Genomic DNA, 21,295 nt, shown 5'->3' on the forward strand with positions numbered 1-21,295 from the left:
TGGTTTGTGTGGTTTTGCATGGAATATATCTTGTCGCTCTTTGCTGCATGCGGTCACAAATAATTTGTGAAGACCTGTCCGTGTTGTCAGGTACACACTTCAAATATGTAAAACAGATGGGAGTGCAGAGACATTTGCATACTGTGTTAAACATAGAACAAAAAAGCCCCCACAGGACACTGAACAGTGTTTTGAACAGGACATGCAAGAACAGAAATTGCCTAGCTTGGAAAAACGTGTTTTCGCCCACAGAACTGCTGCTCACTGGATGTTTTTTGTTTTTCTCACCATTCTCTGGAAACTGTAGAGACTGACTGTTGTGCGTAAAAATCCCTGGAGATCAGCAGTTTCTGAGATACTCAAACAACCCTGTCTGACACCAATAATCATTTCACAGTTATTCTAATTCGCTCAGATCACATTTCTTTGCATTCTGACATTTAGTCTGAAAAACAGCTGAACCTTTTGACCATGTCTGGATGCTTTTATGCATTGAGTTGCTGCCACATGACTGCCTGATTAAGTATTTGCATTAACAAGCTGGTGTGCCAGTCTACCTAATAAAGTGCTCACTGAATGTATATGTATATTTGTGATGGATTTAGGAAAGCAAATAAGGTAGTCGGCTGCTCTGTTTGTTTTTAAATATGGATTGTCTCTTCATGCAAATCTTACACATGAGATTGTATCTGTATGCCCATATTTTTTCTCCCTGTGCCTGAGAATCCCCTTGGCTGCCGAGACCGTTTTGGTAGCATGCATACAACATTTCAAAGGCAGCAATGTCAATAATGAAAAAAAGCATACATTGGTACATTTGGAAGCAACTCTCATCAAATGAAGTCATATGCATGTATTCCTATGGGCATGCACCTGGGTTGAGATTGGGTTTACACTGCTATGTCACATAGTAATGCTTAAAATAGTATAAATACATTCAAGGTTGTTTCTTCTGTGCTTGCTCATTTGATGCAATGAAATTCATATTTTTTTTCTAAAATATCAATATTTAAAATATTCTTTCAAATATTGAGAGTCTACTTATTCTTCTACTTATTCGTGTATGCAAGCTGTCCGCAACTATGACCATGTCACTGTGCAAACTGACAACAGTTGAAATGCACATGTACATATTGTTTATGTATGTAGTGTCAGTAGATGGAGCTATAATTGTGTGGATGAAAGTGATTATGGATGGATCACACTGGATACATGCAACAGTGTATGTGCATGGCCAAGGTGTCAGAATTAACACTATCAATGTGGGATGCGTGATTGGCGTATTTCTTTTGATTCAGAGCGTAACTTTGATTTTCTGTCCTGGTGAAACCATCTGGAGGATTAGCGTTGCCTAAAGTGATGGACGGATGAAGAAATGTAGTTAAATTCATTTTTACTCCTTTAATAATCCTTTATGAAGTTGAATGTAAGCAGTCCACTGACCGTTTCTCACTTCAATTCATGAATCTTGTGGTTACTTTTGTGGATTTTTGTGTTGGTCCACTCTCTTGCACTGGCAATTTTTGGATTGTTATCATGGATATATATGAGGAAAGATTAAGCTCATTTAGAAAAGTACAGCTTTTGGATTCTTTGAATTTGAATGCACAATCACATCCTGATTAGAGAGATTATTGCCGGTTACCTATGAAGCACTTGCAGGAGTGATGCTTATGCGTGTGATTATGATCATTTTCTGAGTAGCGCAGTTTTAATGGAAAGAGGGATGGAAACGTTGCTGCCTGCTGAAATCCCACCTTCTCAGATATCTGCACAAAGGACACAGATGAGCCTAGGTATGTGGATGACAAAATGTTATTTCAAAATGTTATATGGAGGCAGCTGCATCTATGCTGAAAGGGCAGGCTGCTCATTATTAGAAAACATTTACTCAGTTTAAGTGGTTGATGGGAGACCTACATGATAAAAAGCTAAAGCTAATTGAGGATCTTGAGGATTTTCATTCTTGGTTTCATTCTTGTGTTGTGCAGACTAATATTTGTCGCATAGATTTCTCCTTGGTCTACACGGTACAGTATTTGATTTAGCTCAAAGTGCTGCTCACATTTTAGGGACAATACAGCTCAGACTTCCTTCCAGCCTCCTATTTAATTTAATTTCTATCTGATATCCAGTTTTCCTGTGCATTCAGCTGGAAAATGTGGGTGGATCTCTGCAGTTGATTTAACATTCTGTTGCCATTCGACCACCTGAACCTACTCACTATTTAGGCTGCAGGCCTCCAATTCAATTCAGTCACAAAGTGCTTTGTTGTCTTTTTCATGTTATCTAGTGTGAGTGTGTGTATGAATGGGTGAATGAGAAGCATCAATTGTACAGCGCTTTGGATAAAGGCGCTATATAAATGCTGACCATTTACCATCTAACATACAGTATTTAAGCTAGAATTTTCTTATTTGTTTGTTTTTCTTCTGAACAGTCACTAAAAGCTATAAAACATGTGCAGGCATGGAAAAAAATAGAAGCTTGCCTCAATTTGCTGATCAGCATTAAGGATAAACCACACTGCAGTTAAGACTGAATGTAATGTGAGTAAATGTTGGCTGAAGCAGCTTATTGCTGGTTCAGATGTGACATCACTCTTGCCGCCTGAGATGGAGGTTATACATACTGTGTAGCTGCACTTTCTTATGTCAATATATTACGTGTTAATGTTATTTTCCCTTTGAGTGCCTTGGTCTTAGCTCTCTCAGCAATTTCCTAGGTCAGGAGAATGCAAACATATCCATTGATGGATCACCTTGACAGTGCTGCTCATGGGGAAAATGACAGTCTCTTTACCACTTCTATTCTCTTGGGGACTCATTGCCAGATCAATTACTTCCCATTGACTGATCCCAGTGACTTGAGGATGAAGTATGAACCTAAAAAAAAAAAAAGGTGGCATTGTGGTTTGTGTAAGAGGGATGTAGGTCACCATTTTGCACCTGAACATGATTTTGACAAATCTTCTCTCTTACATTTGCAGCTGGGCTGGAATTGACTGATTTGTGGTACTTAACTCAGCACACCCCTTGCTGACTTCACTCCCAAAGTGTGACTTCACATTTCTGTGTTTCCACGGCGATGCTTTCAGATTAACTTTCAGTAAACGGCATACTTGACACAAGCTCTGGGCAAGGTAGGGAAGGAAAATTGGACACTTTATGATCCTTGCCCTAAATTCTAACTCTTAAAACAGTGCCACTTCTGCTGTCAGAGACTCTTTCATTGGAGGGGGTTTGAGGATCCCTACAGGGTTGTGGATGAGGACTTTACTGTTCCCAGTATGTTTTCCATGAACGTAAACATGGCATGACTCTGTGTTTCTTCTGTTATGAGCCACAGAGTCTGTGTTTTTCATCCTGGTCCTGGTCAGTCTATTCTGCACCTCACTAGCCCTGGTTCTGTGATCTTTTCTTGGCAGCTCCAAACCCATAAAACCTCATGTGGTTTACTCTAAATCATAAGCTTAGACTTCTTAATTCCTTCAGGCTGATATCCAAATATCACATTAACCCTATCAACTTTGCATCCTCCCCCTCACCACGCTCATGGTTACAGCCCTCACCTCACCGCAGGCTCAGACAAAGGCATATTTTCCCCTCGATACCATTTCTCTACTTCAAAAAATCATGTTCCAATCTAAGAACAAAAATATCCACTTCCAGAGTTGCATGCATAAACACATAGTTTCATTTTTTTTGCATGTCCAGCCGACATATTTCCGGTTTGGTGGAAATATAAGTTTGTTTTGCTAATTATTTCATACAGACGTATTTATGTAACTAAATATCCCACCTGGTTATGAAGCTACGACTGTTAAGGTTAAAGTAAAGACTTATTCAGATTATTCTGTAATCCGTTCAGCCATTTTCAAGAAAACTATATATTTGCGGGGCTATAACTAAACAAAATACTTATTATTGTTGCGTAAATGCATTGGTAAAACATGTAAACTAATGTAAAACATGGTAAGCTTCTTGTTCAGGATTTCCTACCCTTTCCAACAAGGTATAATGTGTCATATTCAGGTGATGGATAGTTTAGGAATATTGCTGTGTTAGCATAGCAGAATGATTATACAGAAGGTTGTAATTACAGGATTTGGACTTGCTATAGATAAACCTGTAATTGTACTTGCTAACAGGGCAATTGGGGCTCTGGTCAACCTAATTTTTAAATAAAGTTCTATTTAAAATGTGATGCAGGTTGGCTGGAAAGCATTAGGGTGAGTAATCCATTTTGGATTGCTTTTTGGACACTTTGGTCATGTTTTATAAAAGATTGTCATAAATGTGAATAAAAATACAAGAAAGCATGAAAAATAATAAATAAATGTGAGCTGTTTTCTAAACGTTATTTAATATTGTTCAGGCTCCTTTATATACCTGCATTTTGCATGAACGGTACTTTACATAGCACTGCCGCCTCTCAGCAAGGAGGTCCTGGGTTCAAATCCCAGTCGGCCGGGGCCTCTCTGTGTGGAGTTTGCATGTTCTCCCCGTGTTCTCTTGGGTTTCCTCCCACAGTCCAAAGACATGCAGGTTAGGCTGATTGGAGAGTCTAAATTGCCCATAGGTATGAGTGTGTGAGTGAAGCATGTGTGTGCCCTGCAATGGACTGGTGACCAGGCTCCAGCCCCCCTGCAACCCTGTTCAGAATAAGCGGGTTAAGATGATGGATGGATGGATGTACTTTACAGGGTATTATGTCCCATCTTATTGGACCTTATTCTTTCATTACAAATTTTGAGAATTTCACTTAAGTTTTATGGTGCTGCTAGTTTTAAGCCCCACAAAGCACTTTCAGCCTGGTAGCATGGAAGGAGGTAGAATTGACTTGAATACGCCAGCCGGGACAAATAATGATGTTGGCTCAGTCCTTTTTGCTGTGTGATTTAGGGGATCAGTGATGTATGCGATTGGTCTGCAAGTGCATCTGTCTGCTGCAGAGCAGATGACTAACCGGTAGATGTCTTCCCTCTGTTGTAATTGAAAGCATGCACAAAAAGGAATGCAAGCATATTTCTGGACAAAGAGGGTGAGATTTGATTTGAAGTCTGATTAATGTTAGTACCTCCATGGCAACTTGTTAGATGCAATATAAAAAAGTACCTCATGTTATTTATTTATTTATGTATTTATTTGTTTATGTATTTATTTATTTATTTAATTTACAATTGGTTATGTTTGTCTGTTAACATCCACTAGTAGTTGGCTTCAGACAACTCAACATAATACATTTTATGCTGTACTGTAAATTATCAAGACATTAAAATATGTCTCCGGCAAAACTGTTTACAGTGTAAGACATGGTACTCTATTGAACTTTTGAATTAGTTTGAATGTTTTCCATCATTGCATAATGCTCTTCCAAAATACATATTTTCTATGCTATCCTTAAGAGCTAAGAGTTAAGAGCAAGTATGTTTGGCCATCGGATCCGTGTGTGCCTTAATAAATGTAAACACTATAAGTATTACTATGTAATATACTTTGGACTAAAGACACTTTGCAGGCAGAAATTTCTGTTACAACATGCATTAGAGGCAGATTGTCTAAGCCCCGCCTTCTGGTGGAGAGGGTATATGCACCTGGGTTGTGTTAACTTATCAGCCCAGGTGCTTAAAGTGTGCTTGTTTCCACAATATGGGGCCAAGACTGGGAGATCACTCAAGAGTGGGAGTTTTGTGTGATTTTATTTATCCTTCAGTTGATTGAGCATTTGGGGATGAAGACGCCGCTGAAAAGTGGCTGAGCTGACTGGTTGAAAAGTGGTCAGCTCCGAGCGGTGAGCTGAAAAGCTGATGCTCGGTTTTACTTTCTTTTTCCTTTTTTATTTTAGTTTATTGAGATTTATTATTTTTATTTATTATTTACTTTATTTATTTATTTATTTTGTCTTGGTGTTGGCTCTCTCTCTCTCCATGCGGCAAAAAATGGCAAAAATCTTGGAAGTGCCACATCTCCCTCACAGGGGAGTCACATGGCCATGAGACAAGAGGATACAGACATAAAGGAATGAATTGTTTTCACTTTTCCTGGTTCTTCAAGTTGAGAAAACATTTTTCAGCTAATTATGCCTCAACCAGCACCTTTTTCAATTCATGAATGACATGATATGTCTTCCAGTTGAAATTAGTTCAGAAAAGGAAAACAGACACACGCTCACACAAAACAAATAATACCTAAGAACTTGATTCATTGTGAATAGTTAGAGGTTATCTTATGTTTCATACATGTACATACTGTATTTATGTTAGCAAATTACTCGAAACTGTGCAGTCACTTTATTTTGGATATTAAAGTTGTATAACCACAATAATTCTTGTGTCTCCCCAAACACTGGGCAGCTCTGTCATGGTAACAGCTTCATGGCCTCAAGGGGAGTACAAACTTTATTTCACTTTCATCCAAGGTCATAAGCACACAACTAAAATATAACTTGTCAGATATGGAATATTTATATCAATAAAAACACATATTTTATACCTTGTATCTTAGTGAAAGCCGAGTGCCTTTCACCAGTTGCATTAAGTTCACAAGTACTATTTGATTCATTAAAGGGCTCCTTTTCATAATAAATGTCTTTGGAGCTTTTTGAATAGGTCAAAGCTCTACAAAATTTGCATTAGTGTGTCAAATGTACAGATGGCACTATGATTCTCAATAAACTTTTGTGAGTAGGGCTTCAGGAGATTCAGTCAACATTTGACCTGAACTTGACCTGAAGTTTGGCAAGTTCAGCGATGGCGGCACGGATGGTGCAGTGGGTAGCACTGCCGCCTCACAGGAAGGAGGTCCTGGGTTCGAATACCGGTCGGCCGGAGCCTCTCTGTGGAGTTTGCATGTTCTCCCCGTGTTTGCGTGGGTTTCCTCCGCGTACTCCGGTTTCCTCCCACAGTCCAAAGACAGGCAGGTTAGGCTGATTGGAGAGTCTAAATTGCCCGTAGGTATGAATGTGTGAGTGAAGCATGTGTGTGCCCTGCAATGGACTGGCGACCTGTCCAGGGTGTATTCCTGCCTTTCACCCAATGTAAGCTGGGATAGGCTCCAGCCCCCCTGCAACCCTGTTCAGGATAAGCGGGTTAGGATAATGAATGAATGAATGAAAGTTCAGCGATCATGAAAACCTAATTTGCATAATACTTGTCTTTACATACAAGTCAAAGGTCAGGGAAAATGTTGATAGAATACAAGCCTAGGTCTCAAAATGCAAAATTTCTGTGGGTTTTTCACACCTTGTGTCCCATCCACACCAAACTGAATAGGAAACATTACATTTTGTTCTTTCAGAACATTTTTATGCTTTTTACATAATCTAAGTTAACAGTACCCCTTTTCTGATCACACAAGTATAGGCTTTCAGTACAGCAGTACTTAACTTTTAATACCACTAAACCACTATCCTAGTTGAACACTTTTTGGAAAAGGTTGGCTGCATTAGCACAAAAAACACAAAACCAGCCAGCTTGTGATGAGTAGTAGTATTTTAATTTTCCATCTATTTCACTTGGGTTGTCTTGTTCCAGGAAGAATTTTTCCACCCAATGAACTGGCCACTTAACTCCAAGTAGTGTAAGGATGTTATTTTTGGTAACATAATTTTAACGACCCTACACTTCCCCAAACCCCCAGAGACACACACGCATGGGCACACACACACACACACACACACACACACACACACACACACACACAAGGATAATCATTCACTCCAGTACAGTTACAACACATTTTAGTGCAATACTGTTTCTGTTATTCATTTTACTTTTACTACAACTACTGATAATAATAATAATAATAATAATAATAATATAATAATAACAACAACAATAACCAGTGAGTACCATAGGGTGCCTAGACACCTGCACTTCCTTACAGTGGAATAACACTGGCCTTTTTACAAACCGTGTGGGTATTTATAACTTTGGATTTTAGACATGAAATAGAATTCACTTTCTCTCACACCATGGAGTATTATTATGAACACATGTTCCAAAGAGTTACAAAACCAGAAAGCCATGCAGCCCTGTATTTTCTGGGTAATTTGAAGTACAGAGAATAAGGGAAATGAACCAGAACCTGGCAGTGCAGATTACTGTAAAGGCCCTAAAAGCATTAGGGTGGCCTCATTGATAGATTAGTTAATGGAAGGCCAATTTGAGCCTCAATGATTTTAACAAGCTATTCCTTTCTCCAGATTGGTTGCTATGATGTCTCCTGCAGTTACAATGGGCCAGATTTATGTACATGAAGCTGGCAGTGCATTTTGCAAAAGAGGCAGATATTAAATAGCCAGTTAAAACACGTGTTTTGTGCATTGAATATCTTCACTGCATGTGGCAATATCCATGTATCGGCTGCCATGTAAAAGTGTATGCTATAAGGGCGCTATATAAATGCCAACCATTTACCATTTAACTTCAGAGCAGTTCAGACAGGCAGGTGTCGAAAACCAGCAAACAGTAATGGCAGAGATGAGGAAGTTCATAAACAGGAATCCAGGCAAATGTTTTCCAGGCAAGCGGGTACAACAAGGATAATCCAGAGAATGGTTGAGGTCACAGGCAAAGGGTCGAAAACAAGTCCAAACAGAACAGACAGTTTGACACAGCAGGTAAAATTAGAGGAGGGAAATCCAATAAACAGGTGTCAAAAACAAAACAGGTTGCATGTGAGATCAGACAGAAATAAACACTGTAGAGTATGGCTATAGCACATGACAATCTGGCAACAAATTAGACAAACAGAGGGGTTTAAATACACAGATAACAAAGGGGAAATACTTTGACGAAGCAGACAACAGAAAACACAATGAGGAAAGAACTGACAAGGCATTTCATTTTAGATCATTTCCTTTCCATTTCACAGAAAAATATTTTTTACATTTGGCACACATTGGCTCAGCATATCCAATTTCCACCCGGATTTGGAATGACCAAATGGTTTGCAACTGCAACAGCATTCATGTGTGAACCCCACTGCTACTGCGTGGAGCGTAGATGTCCACGGTTCTTCTCCAAAACATGGTGCAAGGGCAAGTGTCTGAATTACACAAAATATTACTGAAACAGGGTATTATTATAGAGATTATTGAAGCTGTGGCTGGTGCGCTTAGAAACACAACGGAGTTAAATCACAAGACTGGAAAAAAAAGTGTTTGCACCTCCCCCTGCCTGTCACCCTCCCCTACCTCACTGTCCCAAACTCCCTCTCCTTGCAGCTATCCTCAGACAGCAACAGGTCGAGAAGATCATAAAGCATAAGTAAAATTATCACAATAATACCATCTTGTATAGGGCCTGGACTACACACAGACAACTACACATACACACAAATATGGGAATTATCAGTTATGGATCTATACACACACACATAAGCTGTAGGGCGAGCTGAATGAGAGAGGGTGAGCGAGCAAACACACAGCTTCTTGCAGAGGAGGGATGTGATTGGTATAGGTGGGACCATGACAATGATGACTGACAGCAGGGAAAGCAAATGGTGAATGCCCACCTCAGAGTTAAAAGGAGGGAAAAACACAGCAAAGTGGAACGTAACACTAATACATTCATTGAGGTCAATGAATTGAATTTTATTTCATTTTATTTTAATACCCAACCCCTATCAACATGTCATTCACATCCCATAATTTCACATGCTATTTATTATACGTCACCGAAAATGCCGACTATTGTGGTGTCAACATTGTTTTCACTGTCTTTACAGTACATTACATTAATGGCATTTGGCAGACGCTCTTGTCCTGAGCAGTTGATTAGACTAAGCCGGAGACGGTCCTCCCCAGGAGAAATGCAGGGTTTAGGACCTTGCTCAAGGGCCCAACGGCTGTGCGGATCTTATTGTGGCTAGACTGGGTATCGAACCACCGACCTTGCGGGTCCCAGTCATGTACCTTAACCACTACACTACAGGCCGCCGTCTTCCTCACAAATATTCACACAAATATTCACAGACTCCTTGGAAGTCCCCCCAAAGGAAGTCTTGTGTGGGTATCCCAAAAGTTTTGTTACGCAGGCAAAAAAAATGCTTTGTTGTTTTATGCAAGCCGAACAAATTATACACCGTTGGAAACGTAATTTCATTAGCTTAAATGATTTTAAGTGATCATTATCACTTCAATAACATGCCCGTAGTTGTTTTTTTGTTATCCTGAATTTTCTTACACACGGATAGGGGTAACAGATTTTCTCTGCAACTAAATTAAAAGTACTATTCAGAAATGGTTGTACTTGGGCCCTTCGTGTTTGAGAGAGCATGTACAAAACGGAGATAATAGCATTTCTATGTACAAGTACTTTTGTAGAGGTATGCAATGGTGAAATGGACAACAATGATAATTTCTCCAAAGAAATTCCAAGTAAACAGTGGACATATCAACGTTTCTCTGAGTTAGCACATTTTTATAATGCAAAACTATTATGCATTTGGTCCGCTGTACACAAAGGACACTGACATTACGTTATTTCTTGTAGTATGTGGATTTCCAAAATACAGACATGGTGAGGTCCCCCCCCACACTTGTTTTACCATCCCCATGTTACAAAATAAGGAAAGGTTGTCGCTAAAGCAGTGGCATATTAGAATAGGCTATGTAGATATATAGAGTTTTAACGCTTTCAAACGGTATGTCCTGTTACCATAGTTATTGAAAATTGCAGGCTGAAAAAAGGAATGAATGCAAAAAAACCCTCACTGGCCCAGCCCTTAAGGGGTTAAACAAAAATGGAGAGTTGGGATTTTTTTCACAAAACAGATTAATTGAGGAAACACAGCTATCGGACAGAAAAATTGCATTTATAATGCCCATTTTGGCAGTTTGGAACACTGTTTTTACAGCACAATGCACTCAATGTGAAGATTCCCCTCCTAAGAATACACTTGCACACAAAGCAACATTTAGTGACTGAAGGCTGCTAGTATTAATCTTTGCCCCTGCCCCTTAATCCATGTGGGAGTGATTATTAAAAATATAAATGAAAGAGAGCCGCGGTGGTGCAACAGGCTAAGATGCAGCGGACTTGCGGTTGCAGTTTGCTGCAGTTGCACACCAGGGACCGGGGTTTGATTCTCGGTCCTGCCAAAAAGCCAAGTTTGGCCGGCTCACGTGGAGCAGCATAATTGGCTCGCTGCTCCAGGGGGAGGGACTTGGCAGGGTTAGTAGATCGCCGCACAAAAAGCACCTCGGGCACCTTGGAATCACGGTTACCAGCATGTGGCGAGACAGCTTGAAGAAGGCGTGTTGCTCTCGTAGGGCCGCCGATGGATGGGGTGTGGGTGGTGTATCTAATACTAGCTCTAATTGAATTAGATGGGGTACAATTGGCTACCAAATTGGGAGGAAAAAAAGGAAAAAAAAAATATATATATATATATAAATGAAAAATGTGACTCTCCACCTACTGCGTAGCCAAAAGATTGGCCATGGTTTGTGTGTTGTATCAAGTCAGGCCTATTAACTTGCAAATATAACAGGGTATAGTATGACCCTTTATAACAGGCTTACCTCACAGTCTGTGAACCCCGGGGGGGCCTGACATCAGTGTGAACATCTGCAGCTACTGGCTGGCTGTCAAGTGCTCAATTTTCCCATGATTCTCTCTGGTAAAGAGATATGAAGTACAGAGAAGGCTCTCCTCCCTCCAAAAATTCCCTGCGAAAGATCAGTTTCACTCGTGTATACATCATATCATGGAACTAGGGCTACATCACAGTAAATCAGCGGAATGGTTAAGTCTACCTCTCGAGCAAATGAGCCCATTCTCTCCTCAGTCTTATGTCAGAATGTAGGTTATAGTAAGATTCTAAGGGCCAGCTTTACTAAGCCTTTTGCATCAATTTTTAGGCGCATATGAATGCATATGATGCATATGATGCATTCTGCCCAGGAAACATGCATTGTATGTATCAAACTGGTGCACAGAGCTGGAACTGCAGTATGCGTGCCATCTAGGTGAGTCGTCTCAAGCAAGGTTATTATCGTTAACGAAAACGAACGAAATAACGAAAACTAAAATTGAAAAAACAATGTCGTTAACTGAAATAAATAAAAACGAAAATTAAAAGAAAAAAACGATAACTAACTGAAACTATATTGCGTGTTTAGAAAACTAACTAAAACGAACTGAAATTATAGATATAATTTCCTTCGTTTTCGTCTAAATAATTAAATAAATAAATAAACTAAATAATAAAATATTAAATATAAACCTCTTGGTATGATCAATTTATTCCGCTCTGGCTGTTTATCTCCAGCTGGCAGCCGCAGCACCTGAATGCGCCCTACTGTCCGTGACGTCACTGCATTTACACAGCAGCAACTCATGGCTGCAGCAAAAGTTGGGAGAAAGCGGCAAAGTCCCATATGGGACTTTTTCGAATATGACGAGGAGAGAGATAAAAGCAAGTGTCTTGTAGTGGAAACAGACGAAATATGCGGCTTGCTGCTCAAGGGGAAAAACCCCACGAATCTAAAAGTCCATTTAAGAAGCGCGCACAAAGCGGCTAATCTCGAGTACCTCAACAAGCTAGCATCTGTGAGTAGCCCGCCGCCCCCCGAAAGAGAAGCAACATCCCGGCCAGGTGGCACGGGGACAGAGACAACTATAATGGACTGCTTTCACCGACGACCAAACAGCTGCTGGTTAGTAAATACACAGCAGTGACACACACAATGTCCATCTGTAATGCACTTTATATGTACTGTATTCATTAAGGGAGTAGTTCACCCTAAAATAAAAAGGCAGTCATGTTAACTCACCCTCATTTTGTATCTTTTTTTGAATTTTATTATACATTACTCACTCTGACATTTTTAACTCCTGAACCTGACAAATAACCCAAAGTATGAAAAAACTAAAACTAAAACTAATAAAAACTAAACTAAAACTATGCATTTTTGAAAATATAAAAACTAATAAAAACTAGCAAACCCACACTAAAAACTAATTAAAACTAACTGAATTGGAGGGGAAAAACGAAATAAAACCAAACTAAAATGAAAAATTTCAAACTATTATAACCCTGGTCTCAAGGTGCACTTCTCTCCTTAATGCATATGCATTTAAGGGTGGATCACACAAATAAAGGGCAGAAATATTATAAGTGTGGCCGATTATGTATTCTGTTGAATTTACTAAAATTCCCACAATTCACAAGGGTCAATTTGTGCGTGAAATGTATCTGCCTCGAAACGGGCATAAACTGAGGCGCATGCGAGACAGGCTCTGAAGATGCACTGAAATAATCTTTGCAACAAGAGTCACACTATTTCACAACTCCCAGAGCAAGACATTGTAAAACAGATTATTAATGGTAAATATTAATTAATGATTGCAGCCTAGCAAAAGTGAAGAATCACAGAAAATATTTACTAAATCATGTATTAAATTAACCATTGTCTCATGCAAAGCAGTGGGAAGTAACTGAATTAATGTGCTCAACCATAGTGACAGTTATCAACAGTGTTACCGCTTATAAAAATATCAGTAGGTTAAATGCATTGAAATGCTGTGTTTAATCGTTTTTTGTCCATCGTGGAAAGAGTGTGTTTGTTTTGATTAACTATCCTCCAAAACAATCGCAGAAAATAAACTGAGAATTCAAGAGACAAAAAAGGGAAAACCACCTGCGTCCTCTGTGACAAACAACCAGCCATACAAATAATTACACTTCTGGGAGAAATAAAAGATGTCCTGGAATCTCACATATAACGTTCTCATTCTATCCCGGCAATACTCAAACTCATTGCAGTGTTACATCTTGCATTTGGATTAACCCCATCCATGCTGCCCCCTTTTGGTCATCGACATACCAAGTTATTGTTACTTTCATATTTCTAAGATAATAAAAAGTGCAAGATAATAACGGATTTATTTCATAATCCTTTTAGCCATTTTTTAGAAAAATCTCTCCCGGGACTATACCTAAGCAAATGTTGCCTTGAATGACTACTTGTTGTTGTGTAAATGCATTGCTAGGTCATTTCAACAAATTTATTTTATAAATTTATTCCAGATTTTTCCCTGTTTCTCACAATTTAGTAGGCAATTGTACCCCCCTCTATTACAATTAGAGTTAGTGTTAGATACACCTTCCATACCCCGCTCCCTGGCAGGCTGAGGAAGAGCGACACGCCTTCTTCAAGATGTTTCATCTCTCTAATTATGTCCATGATTCCAAGTCATCCGAGGTGCTTATTGTGCGGCGATCAGTTAACCCTCCCTCCCTCCCTCTGGAGCAGCGAGCTAATTATGCGGCTCCACATGAGCCGGCCAAACTTGGCTTTTGGCAGGACTGGGAATTGAACCCCGGTCCTTGGTGTATAACTGCAGCGAACTGCAACCTGTTGCGCCACGACGGCCCCATACCAAACAAATTTAAAACATACAATCTTCTTGTCTGGGGTTTCCTACCCTTTCCAAAAAGGTATAATGTGTAATATTCAGGTGACGGCCAGTTTTGGAATAATGCTGCTTTCACATGGCAGATTGAATATTCAGACATTCGTAAAACATCGAGTGAGCGTTCGCATTTTACGTGCTATCTATAAACCTGGAATTTTACTGGCTAACGGGGCTAACAAGGCTCTGGTTAACCTCATTTTGAAGTAAAGTTCCATTTTAAATGTGATGCAGGTTCCTTAGAAAGCATTTTGGAGAGCTTTATGGACACATTGGGAATGATTTATAAAAACATACTCTCATACATGTAAATAAAACACACGTGAATGTAAATTTTCTTTTTGCTTTGTATAGAAGAATACAACAATAACTATACATAAGTGCCATTTTGAACTATGGCATGCACAAGGCTAATCATGGTGGTGAGGTAGGGAGGGAAAGGTGCAGCCTGAAGAAGTGAGTCTTCAGTCTGAGCTTGAAAGTGGTCAAAGACTCTGCTGTTCTGACATCCACAGGAAGGTCATTCCACCACCATGGGGCCAGAACAGACAGCAGTCATGACCGAGAAGTGCATGTGCGGTGAGGGGGAGGTGCCCGGCGTCCCGAAGTAGTAGAATGAAGGGGTCTGGCTGGTGTATATGTTCTGATAAGTGATTTAATATCTGCAGGGGCTGATCCCTTAACTGCCTGATATGCGAGCAACAGAGTTTTAAATTTGATGCGAGCCATAACAGGCAGCCAGTGGAGGTTGCTGAGCAGGGGGGTGACTGTCTGGGGACATTGAATACCAATGTCTCCGGACATACCATCTGGATCTATCTTTACCATATTTTGTACAGAGGTTGACATCAGGTTTGTGCACAAATAAAGTAGTTTGGGGTTGGTCCTTGACTTAGAAATTTAGATATTCAGTGCTAAACTATAAAAACATAAGGCGTTTTGTAATTCTTTTTATTTTTATGTATCTTTTGTATACACTGTATGTACATGCTCTGACATAAATTTGTTCTGTCTCTAATTCATGAATGATACAAGTCTCTTCTTTAATTTAAGTCCCCAACTATGTGTGTGCAGTAAATAGTTTTTGAGATTGACTTTTATACGGCTAGTAAAAAATTGTCCTACTTCTGCAAAAAAGTGTTTTAAGATACGTATATCTCATTAGAAAACAGAATACTGTCATATCCTCAATAATATAAAAATACCATATTTGATAGCCCTACCATCCTGGTTTTGTTTAGAATTTGGACAGTGACACAATTGTTGTCGTTTTGGCTAGTACATCACATTGGAGTTAATTTGAGAGTATTTACATCCATATTGGGGGGCGGCACGGATGGTGCAGTGGGTAGCACTGCCGCCTCACAGCAAGGAGGTCCTGGGTTCGAATCCCCGTCGGCCGGGGCCTCTCTGTGCGGAGTTTGCATGTTCTCCCTGTGTCTGCGTGGGTTTCCTCCGGGTTCTCCGGTTTCCTCCCACAGTCCAAAGACATGCATGTTAGGCTGATTGGAGAGTCTAAATTGCCCGTAGGTGTGAGTGTGTGAGTGAATGGTGTGTGTGCCCTGCGATGGACTGGCGACCTGTCCAGGGTGTATTCCTGCCTTTCGCCCAATGTATGCTGGGATAGGCTCCAGCCCCCCTGCGACCCTGATCAGGATAAGCGGGTTCAGATAATGGATGGATGGATGGGACATCCATATTGGGTGATCTGTGCAGGAATTACAGCTCTTTTTATACATTGTCCCACAATTTTATGGGACCATATGTAACTGGACAGTTGGTTTCTTGGCCAGATATGCATCATTGTGTCATTAGTTCTAGCATAAGAAACCTAACACAAGGTCAAGAGTTGGTTCTAGGTGTGGAATTGCATTTGGAGTTTGTTGCTGTTGTCTCACATGAGGACCAAAGAAGTATCAATGCCAGTACAGCAGGCCATCATGGGGCTAAATGAATAAATGGCAAACATTGGCAAAACAGTGGGTATACCAAGATCAACTTTTGATGCATTGTTAAGAAGCAAGAATGCACTGGTGAGCTCAGTAATAGCAAACAGTCTGGTAGACCGTAGTGGATGACTGAAGAGTACATTCAATTGTGCAGAAAACCTTTTTTTCAACTGAAGAACAGATCAAGAACAGAACAAGGACACTGTGTAGGCATAGATATTTAAAAGAGAAGAAATTTCTCTCTTTTTTAAATCCTGTTCTTTTGGGTCTTATTGTAACTTGGCACCATTGTAAATGAGGGTCCCACCCTCAGTGTTCACCACAAGATGCAAACCACTAAAGAACAGAACGGCCAGTTTAGTATGGATACGTGGTACGCTAAAAAGCACATAGAATTTTGAATTACTTTTGAATACTGGTAAAGCAATCAGGGAGATTTCCATGGCCATAAAGTGGAATGTTCTTGACTGGCCAAATGAATCGCCCAAGCTGAGTCCAATTAAACATGCCTTTCATTTGCTGAAGACAAAAAAATCAGGAACTGAAGATAGCTGCAGTACAGGCCTGGCAGAGCATCACCAGCAAACATACCCATGTGTCTATGTGTTTCAGACTTCAGGCAGTCATCGAATGCAAAGGATTTGCAATCAAATACTAAATATGACTTTACTGAAGATTATGTTCATTTATCCAATTACTTTTTTCCTGTAAAATGGGGCGGCCATATAAAGCTAAAGGACTGTAGTTCCTACACTCAATATAGATGTAAATTCCCTGAAATTAAAGCAGATAGTCTACACTCTGATATTTTTTCTTTCATTTCAAATCCAATGGGCTGGAGAACAGTGTCAAAAGAACAAAAAATGTGTCACTGTCCAAATACTTACTGTATGGATGGCTTGGCTTGGATTATCTTTTAAGCATTTGCTTAAATTAGCTGCATGATGATTGAAAGGACAAAATTTGAAGATCGACGTATTGTTCACCTTATACTTTGCTGATTTATTTTTGATACTCTCAGAACACAGCAACCAGATGGGTATGGTATCATGAGTAATGTGAATCTATCAATCAAATGTTGTTGTTGTTTGTTGGCTAGAAATCAAATGCTAAGTAGTTGGTTAGTTAGGTAGCTAGCAAAAAAACAGATTACCACACACAATGTAGGCCTATCACACACCACAGGCTTCTGTGCACTTATAATTTCAGAAGGACACAGGTAACGTTATCCGGGAGGATGGATCTCTGACGTTAAAACAGAAATGTGTAAGAGGAGAGATTTGCAAGCTGATTCTGGGGGTAATACTAATAATAATGATTTGTTGTTGTTTATTAGTGGGGGGCAACCCCCTGGAACAATGCAGGGGTGAAGGGCCTAGTGCAAGGGCCAAACAACTGTGCAGATCCTATCATGGCTACACCAGGACTTGAACCGTCCAGGTCCCTGTCATGAACCTTGCCATTAGGTAACAGGCTCCCTCCGGGCAGTCCTGGGTGGAATGAGATCCATTGAATCATGTCGCTGTAGACTCCCGGTTACTTTGCTAATGACATCTAATCTGCCCATACCACAGCTTGTGCTTTTGGGTAGCTCTTTTGTTAACTGGACTGCTCAGGAAACATGCAAAATTTGTAATTTGGTGGTCTATTTTAGGGGTGTGAATGCTTAAGCATTTAAACTGTTAACCAAAACATGAGTTGTAAGTGCTTTTGAAAAAAATGTGATCCTCATATATTGCATGTATACCACTATTGTGTATATATTCGTATAGTCACACTAGTTGTAGTTGGTTTATTTATTACATATAATTTTACACTGTCTTTTCAAAATTGGGTCTGCTTATAATTTTCTGTGATAGTTCACGATTGTCCATCAATTCACAACAGGATTTGCTGATATACGGAAGACTTCTGCCCACTCACAGGTATCAGGTAGCAGGTGCCAAATTCCAGGAGACTCCTGGACCTTCCGGGAGAGGTGGGATGTCTGCATTATGTGTTGACTGTGTGTTATAAAATACAAGAATTTGAATTGCCTTTTTTCTCTTTTCTTGGGTTCACACACATATAATGCAATGAAATTGCATTACTGTAAAAAAAAAGTATCTGAGAGTTTAAAGTCCCACCTTCCAGCATGTAGTCCCACTGGTGGACCCCCCAATTCTGTATTGTAAAACCCCAGACCTCCTTAACATTGACTTAAAAATGTATGCATTTCATCTACTAAAGAGTTTTATTTTAATCCAGACTCATTTCACTTTGGAATCCTATGTTGGCCCCTGGGGACAAGGGGATAAGAGGTTACCTTAAAGTCTCTTCCCCCCGACTGATATCAGTCCACTCCAGATGATTTTTATATATTATCAGGAGCCACTATATTTATCAGGCGTTTTCTAGGGTGATTTTTTTTTTAATCCCAATAATATTTTTTTCTCCATAAGCATCTCAGAGAGAAAAAGCCCTTCTCTGCCTTTTTTCTATTCATAATCTATTTTCCCTCCCAGTCAACTCAATATAAAGTGGTGGAAACAATAATTCAGCATGTCACTCTAGATCTGACTGCTGTTTCCTGTGTTTGGAGGGGAGAAAAATATTGCTAAAAAAATATGACATAAAATAATGAATATGAATACCCACAAGCAGAAAGGGCACAGTTTTCCACCAAAAAACAGGTTCAAACTTGGTCAAAATTTTTAAAATAAAAAAAACATGGACATTATTTTCAGACTGTAAATCAATTATCTGTGAAAGAAAATCTGTAGCCAACTGTGCCATGTTTGTAAACATTTTAATTTCCCTGTGGAAATATGCTGTTTAATGGGTCAGTGATGTAATTACCACAGCAATAAACACTGAAATGTAGTGGAACAGAACTGTTTGGTTCAAAAAGCACAGTAATTATATTCATGCACAAACAATGAAAATCAAAAAAATACAAATACAGACACAAATACATATCCATCCATTATCTTATCCTGAACAGGGTGGCAGGGTGGCTGGAGCGAAAGACAGGAATACACCCTGGACAGGTCACCAGTCCAATCACAGGGCACATGCACCATTCACTCACACACTCATACCCATGGGGAATTTAGACTCTCCAATCTGCCTAACCTGCATGTCTTTGGACTGTGGGAGGAAACCGGAGTACCTGGAGGAAACCCATACGAACACGGGGAGAACATGCTAACTCCACACAGAGAGGCCCCGGCCGACCAGGATTTTAACCCAGGACCTCCTTGCTGTGAGGCGGCAGAGCTGCCCACTGCACCATCCGTGCCACCCACAAATACATATGTATACTGTAACATTGCAAGTCAACAATGAGAGCGATAGTTCCACATTCCTTGAAGTGTTTGATATTACTTCAGTTTATGTGTATGCTAGGTTTGTGATCTGAAGACAGATAAATAAATCAATAAATATATAAAATATAAACTAGCTTCCACAGCAGCATTATGTTTCCAGAGGATAACAGATGAAGATATAGATTTTACAGCACGTATTGTATTCACAATTATACAGTAAGCACAAATATCCATATTTTATCCTGCCATTCCCCAGGTCTCCAGTGGTATGTGCCATAGGAAATAGTTCAGTTGGATTTTCAACGGTGATTGATAATAATAATAATTTTAGGCATAATATCACTGCAGAATACTTGAAGTGTATTCTTTTTGCTTTAAACCGTGAACCCTTCAAGCCCTAGTACCAGCTATTTTAAAGATGGCAGGTCAGCAAAAACATCTGTATCTAAAATGTCCTTCATCACACAAACACACAGCAGTGTTCAAACTGCTCCATGTGCACTGGAATGTTATATTTCACATCCCTGCGTTAAGCAGTCACATTTCACTCAACCTTTACTCAACCAACATTTATCACATTTGTATGTGCACCTTGAAATTATTTTTTCTTTACAAATAAAAAACATGCTCACATTTCTACTCTCTGAACCAGACAAAAAGGGAGTTATTATGGTATGAGGTGCAAAATAGTCTTTGGAGATCAATGCAGTCTCATGTTGTCTTTTTCATGAAAAGTGAATGAATGCTTTGGCAACCTCACTGCACAGCTTGAAAACACCACCAAATGCTCTCAGACAGTCTAATATCAATTGCTCATTCTGGGACCGGATGGTTAGCATGGAAAAGACACAGATTGAGTACTTTGAGTGAGGCCGAGTGCTACAAATAGAGAAAAACCTGACATGCATTTTGTGGGAAATAACTTTTTTGTCAAGTATCCTCCCTAAGGTTATGTCTTGCTCTTAAAACATACTGCCTATGTGAAGAAAAAAACACATCAAACATGACCTACCTTTGTGCACCTCTGTTAATGTTTTGCTGAAGACCTGCTGAGTGATATAAAGTTTTACAAGTATATAGAGCTGTATGTACCCTGGAAGATAGTATTCGCAAAACCTGGAAGTAGTCCGCCATTTTGTTGATAGAGAAAAATCTGAATGGCTTCAGCGAACTTACTCAATAGATTAATGTGTGTGTGTGTGTATGTGTGTATGTGGAGATCATAGACTGTACAAAAATACCTCCAAACCGCACCTCTTCTCATCCATTACATGTTGTAAAAACACAGCCCTGTGCTTCAAACAAGCTAATTACAGAGCTAACATGAGACATTAATGATCCAAGATTTAAAAAATGCATTTGAGGATGAAAAAAAAGTTATTTGTAAGGATGGACGATGCGGTCATGATTTTGTAGACATGGACATTATTTATCTCTGGTGGTAAAGTAGTATATTTTGTCAATTTCACTTTCTGCTGGTTATTCTTATTAGATACTGTTTCGCTTTAAAACAAGCTTACTAGTGAGCCAGCTACTAATTATGCTGAGTGTAGCTGTGACAAGTTTGGGCAATAGCTAACATTATATCTTCTTGATTTGTTCATTAAGTTTTT

At 39.6% G+C, this 21,295-nt stretch overlaps 1 protein-coding gene across 5 annotated transcripts in view; it reads left to right on the forward strand.

The window, feature by feature from the left end:
• Positions 1 to 21,295, forward strand: part of calcr (calcitonin receptor) — a 115,734-nt gene that overhangs the window by 1,864 nt on the left and 92,575 nt on the right. The gene's annotated exons all lie outside the window — the stretch shown is intronic.

This window comes from Conger conger, chromosome 9 (assembly GCF_963514075.1).
Source record: "Conger conger chromosome 9, fConCon1.1, whole genome shotgun sequence".
NCBI classification, from domain to species: Eukaryota; Metazoa; Chordata; class Actinopteri; order Anguilliformes; family Congridae; genus Conger; species Conger conger.